General features: G+C 42.3%; 1 pseudogene; it reads left to right on the top strand.

Annotated features, from left to right (window-relative positions):
* Positions 1-276: 276 nt before the first annotated feature.
* Positions 277-823, top strand: LOC109481296 (annotated as a pseudogene).
* Positions 824-6,231: the final 5,408 nt, after the last annotated feature.

Raw genomic sequence — 6,231 nt, 5'->3', positions numbered from 1 at the left:
CAAACCTTACAGTCTGGTCTTATGCAGGTTGTACTTACATGTACAAAACTGGTGTGTTACGCCTAAAGGTTTTGCCATTACTGGTTATGTGAAACAAACAAACAAACAAACAAACCACGCTTTGGGAGCAAACTTCGTTCCTTCGCATGTAACGTTACAGGTTTTATCATTACGTAACATTATTCTAATATGAATCTCAAAAGAATACACGAATTATATATTATCAGAGATACATGTTCTCCTACCTGTGTGTTGACTACCAGTATTTCCAAGGCGATGGCGGATAGAAAGATGATCAGGCGAAAATGTATTCTGCAAGTGGTCTCCATTTTGGTTCTCCGAGGCTTCTTGCGCGACTGTTCGACAAAAGTGGTGCAGTGTTCAGGACCTGCAGATGATATAACTCCCAGAGTTGTGCATGAGGGAACTCCGACCCGCCCCCGCCCCCTCGCTTGATGATTGACGTGGGGGCCCGCATGCCCTTTTCTGTAGAGCGAAATCGGCCGTTTTAATTCTACATAGAGCGTAGACGGACAGCTCTAATTCAACGTAGAGCGTAATTGGCGAATTTTGCGTAGAGCGTATTCGCCGTTTTAATTCTACGTAATGCGTTGTAGCCACTTGGAATTTATCATAAAGCGTAATCGAGAGGTTTCCGAATTCAGCGTAGAGCGTTGTCGGGGACCCCCCCCCCATGCAGGCCCTCGGACAGCCCGTCAGGTTTAAATTTACCGGTGACCTACGGAGCCAAGGTCATGATGGCGGACCAAAAGGCGCCATGTTCGAATCACGCGAACTTGACTGCTGTTCTACTTCACAATGATTAACGGTACATCTAGAGGTCAAGCAAGGGCATAGTTTCCCCCGAAACTAGGTAAAAAGAATCCCTTTACGAAGCCTCAACAGAGTTTCGTAACAAAGGCAGATAATTCTTCCATATTTGCGAAGGAAAATGTTTCTGCTATGATAAATTTCCTCCGAAAGCGACACAAGTGTTGACATTACGGTGACACCGTGTGTACGTCATAGCGTGACCTCTGGTTGACCTCGCGTCACCACTAGAGTTTCCTTACGCTTCCTTCTGCCGGGCTCAAAATTCCTTGAAGACTTATCTCTAGTTGGAAGAGACGGGCTGGTATTTCCCGCCAATCGCTTTTCCCGCCAACCGCCGAGTTTTGGCGCGAGTTCCCTCAGGATCAGACGACACTTGGTCGGCGGCAGGGTGACCTTGTGGTTATTATATAAAGGTCGTTGACATTGAATTTGAAGGTGCTGGGTTCGAATGCCTGGCAGACCCCGGTGTTGTGCCCTTGGCAAGGGTACTTCACACCTATTTCCTCACTTGATTTAGGTGAAAATGAGTACCTAGCTTCGGTTTACTAGCAAAAGACTAGCCTCTACCAGGCTTCGGGAGGCGGCTGGAAAGAGTAGAAATCGGCCAAATAGAGAGATAGCATGCCGGGGGAGTTGGTCTCGGGAGCGGCAAGCTGTTCTTTCCAGCCGACCAAACTCCCTTGACATGTTATCCGTCTATTTCAGTATTTGGCCGATTTCTACTCTTTCCAGCCGCCTCCCGAAGCCCACTAACCAAAGGATCGCCCCATCTTGTCGGCAATGGCGGGCGATATTCGCGAGATTGCATAAGAGGGCGATGAACTTTGTTTGACCCGTGGTCTGTAACATGTGAGGAACATCAGGTGGCGTGGATGGGAGACAGATAGGACTTGCTGAGCTATTACATCTGCGTTCACCGGATGGTTCTTTTCAAATAAACGAAATGAAATGATTACATCTATCTAACGTTCTGTATCGTTCTGTTAGTACTTAACAGGAGTCAGCTAAAAACTTTCAGTGAAACGTGGTAAGACGATTTTCAAGACGACATTTAGGAGGAAAGTCTGTCTTCATTTCTAAAAGAAGTCTAAAAGAAGTCTAATTTTTCTGACACAACCTAAGTATAAATATATGGCCGCTATTTTTGTTTAGACTAAACAATGTTGTGCCATGATTTAGATATCTGCCTGGAGACTACATGTAGCAATAAGGAACATTTCACTCGACTGTAGGTGAGAAAAGCCTCCCGAGTGTCTACCTGTCATCTCTGGAAGGAAAAGGAATAAGATTACCGACATTCCTGAGACAGGCTTAACTCCTCCAGCCGACAGGGAGGGTTAAGTACGAAGGAGGCACCAGGGATGAGTGAGTGTGGACAAGGATTCAAGACAGCATTTGTTAGTGTGCAAGCAGATTTTCTGGTGGCTAAAAGACATTGGCAAGGCGGCTGGCGTTCTCAATTAAGGTGAAGCATAATATTTAGCTTATAGTGCAATGCGGCTTCGATACGGTCCTTGTTTTCCGTCGAGCACAACGTGTGACCCTTGGTCCTACTCTTCTTGACAGGTGTGCTGGGTTCTTTTACCTCCAGAGGTTTGGCACTTGAGGCTAACGCCTTAAGCTCTCTCATACACGGGGCCACCGGCTTTACGGCACCATCCGAAAGGACTGCGATCCCCCACAACATGCAAAAGCTGTCTGTCTGTGTGTAATTGTTGATCTACTAGTATTCTGGATGGGCGATGTCTGCCATCTCTGCTTTAATTGCCTTGTTGCCATACATGCAGCGATATCGAAATCTAGTTGGCCCTATAGTTCTCTCTACTTTAAAAGAAAGATCACACGTGTGCACGCCACAACGTCCGTGCACTTCGGAGGTTTTCCGCTAAGAGCGCTTCTGCACTACTTGGCCCAGCTGCACTACCTGTAACCGAAAAAGGAGTTTTAGAAGATTTTCTTTTACTTCACAGCAATGGATTATATAATATTAGAACGAAGTGAAAATGGTGACGGGAAAAAGTAGACATATATAGAGAATTTCAAAAACAAACGAAACTTTACACGTAAAAAGTGTTTGGCGCTTTTGCCAGCCAGCTAATGCAGCAAAATCCACGCCAAATCCTCGTGGAAAAACCTTTTCAGCATTCGCTCATTCGGTAAGACCGCGTCAGACTGTTAGGAATTTGTTCGGCAGCCGTCATTTATTTCATTTCAGCCATCTATACATTACCTGAGTGACTATTCACTATTTTGTTTCTAAGTGCCTTCTTGTGCTTTTACATAGATCTAGAATGACCTGTTTAAAATCTACAAGTATGTATCAGTCTGTATATGTATAGCCGGTATAACCGCCCTTCGGCGTAACACACCAGCTTCTGTATCTGTATAGCCGGTATAACCGTCCTTCGGCGTAACACACCAGCTTCTGTATCTGTATAGCCGGTATAACCGCCCTTCTGCGTAACACACCAGCTATTATATCTGTCTATATATATACCTAACATTTCAACATTTATAACAGTGCAATTTAACGGAATACAGTGCAATTTTACTAGTACACAGTGCAATTTTACTAGTAAAATTGCACTGTATACTAATACGATTGTACTGTATTCCGTAAAATTGCACTGTATTCCGTAAAATTGCACTGTATACTCTGGCACCCCTGAAAATGCCTCAAAGTATCTCAAAAGAGCTTTACTTGAATTGAACTTGCATTGTAACCTTTCATGTAATGACTCAGCAACCGTTACTTCAGCGAAGTCAGTGTATCTTCAGGGATGCCAGAGTATACCGTTCAATTTTACTAGTATACAGTGCAATTTTACGGAATACAGTACTAGCTATAGTATACAGTGCAATTTAACTCGTAAAATTGCACTGTATACTAGTAAAATTGTACTGTATACTAATACGATTGCACTGCATTCCGTAAAATTGCACTATATACTAGAAGAATTGCAGTGTTTTCCGTAAAATTGCACTGTATACTAGTAAAATTGCACTGTATACTAGTAAAATTGCACTGTATACTAGTAAAATTGCACTGTATACTAGTAAAATTGTACTGTATACTAGTAAAATTGTACTGTATACTAATACGATTGCACTGCATTCCGTAAAATTGCGCTATATACCAGAAGAATTGCAGTGTTTTCCGTAAAATTGTACTGTATACTAGTAAAATTGCACTGTATACTAGTAAAATTGCACTGTATACTAGTAAAATTGCACTGTATACTAGTAAAATTGTACTGTATACTAATACGATTGCACTGCATTCCGTAAAATTGCGCTATATACTTGAAGAATTGCAGTGTTTTCCGTAAAATTGCACTGTATACTAGTAAAATTGCACTGTATTCCGTAAAATTGCACTGTATTCCGTAAAATTGGACTGTATACTAGTAAAATTGCACTATATTCCGTAAAGTTGCACTGTATACTCTGGCACCCCTGGGCACCCGTAGGTCGCGAATTGGATCTTCTCTGGCCGGCTACCTCTCCTGGTGTATTGTTTCGGTCAATTTCTACTATTTTTCCAGCGATCCGCGGTGCCTGGTAGAGGCTACCCCTGGTAAGTGTATCTTAGCTCCGGTGGAACGGGAAAAAATCCCCGTGCGCAACCTGCCGTGTCCTTACGTCATACCTGAACAAAACCGCTTTTGTCTTGCCGACACTTGAGCCGCTTTAAGGTCTAAAGCCTCAGCCGTACACCTTACGTAAGGACAAAAGACAGGTGTGAATAGCGGGACAATAGGAGGAGATATTGAGAATAGAAACATTACAGGTAAGCCTATAAGGTAAACAGGTGCACTCTCCAAGCAGAGGTTTGGGTTTTTTTTCTCTTTTTTTTGGCGTGTTTTGGGGCTTTTTTAAGGCTTTTTTCGTTCCCACCTTACGGTAAGGACAAAAGACAGGTGTGAATGGTGAGACAATTGGAGGGGATATTGACAATAGAAGCACTTATAAGGTAAACAGGTGTACTCTCCAAGCAGAGGTTTGGGGGTTTTTTTCTTATTTTTTGGCGTGTTTTGGGGCTTTTTTAAGGCTTTTTTCGTTCCCACCTTACGGTAGGGACAAAGGACAGGTGTGAATAGCGGGACAATGGGATGGGATATTGACAATAGAAACACTCAGGTAAGCTTATAAGGTAAACAGGTGCACTCTCCAAGCAGAGGTTTGGATTTTGGCGAGTTTTTAGGCTTTTTATCGGGCTTTTTTTTTTGCGCTGGTATCTTTTTTACGCCATTTTTTTCGTATCTTCTTTTCGTTTTTCTTTTTAAATCTTTTTTTCGTATTTTTTTTTTTTTGCTCTGGTATCTTTTTTTTATGCCATCGCACACAAGAAAAGATACCAGTGCAAAAAAGAAAGCCCGGTATATAAAGAAGCATAAAACACGCCAAAAATAAGCCCAAACCCCAAACGTCTGCTTGAAGAATAAAACATGTATAGCAGAACTGGCAGTGGAAAGTCCCACCATACAGAAATGGATTTATTGTGTTTGACAAAGCCGACAGTTCCGGAAAATTCACCTTCCTTATTTCCTCAATCTAGTTGTTAAATAAGAGTACACTAGACGTAATCTCCAAGCAGATATTTGGTTGGCTTCAGGTGTACCCTTTCAATTGATTCGTTCAAGTTATCATATCGTCATATTGATTTTATTGTTTTAACATTATATTGTAAACACTCTTAAATGTGTAACGTGTTAATGTATGGAATGTACAGAAGGCCTTTGGCTGTAATACCCTTTTTTACCCGAATGAATAAACCAGTTTTGATTGATTGATTGATTTGTTTCATACATTGAATTGTATACATGTTTGTAACGTTATATATACACGTATCGCTACATGTAAACCACAAAAACGTGCAAAAAGATGAAATATAGAGAGACAATAAACGAATAAATTAACAACCATAACCTTATTTTCAAGCTACCATGAGCCACTGCTTATAACTTACAACCCTGAGACTTGTAAGAATATTACTGATTCTGAAACGTGTCCAGCATTCTCGATTAAGCGTTTGTCGACTTTTGGAGCCAGCACAGTTTGACATTTTGTTACGGATGGCTACATTTTTCCCAAGGCTGACAGCCCTGTGCACCTAGCCTCCATAGCATGCCAAAAACTGGGGTTTTGGGGGTCTTCAGGGTCTTTGGGAGCTTTTGTGTGCTATTTTCTGATTGCATATAGACAACATAGCCGGCCTGGTTGAATTACCCCCGGGTTTTTTTAGAACTGGGCTAATCAGAAAACAGCCGAAGACCACCAAACCCCCAGTTCTATAGTATAAGCCTGCTACGGAGGTTATGTGTACCCCTGTTGTATTGAACCATTTGGTACAGTCCACCCCGCCACCCCTCCCGTTCTGCAGAAATGGTACAGTCC

Source organism: Branchiostoma belcheri, unplaced genomic scaffold, assembly GCF_001625305.1.
Source record: "Branchiostoma belcheri isolate BF01 breed outbred unplaced genomic scaffold, Haploidv18h27 scaffold55, whole genome shotgun sequence".
Classification (NCBI taxonomy): Eukaryota; Metazoa; Chordata; class Leptocardii; order Amphioxiformes; family Branchiostomatidae; genus Branchiostoma; species Branchiostoma belcheri.
The sequence above is the reverse complement of the archived record's forward strand: the minus strand, read 5'-3'. Positions and strand labels throughout refer to the sequence as shown.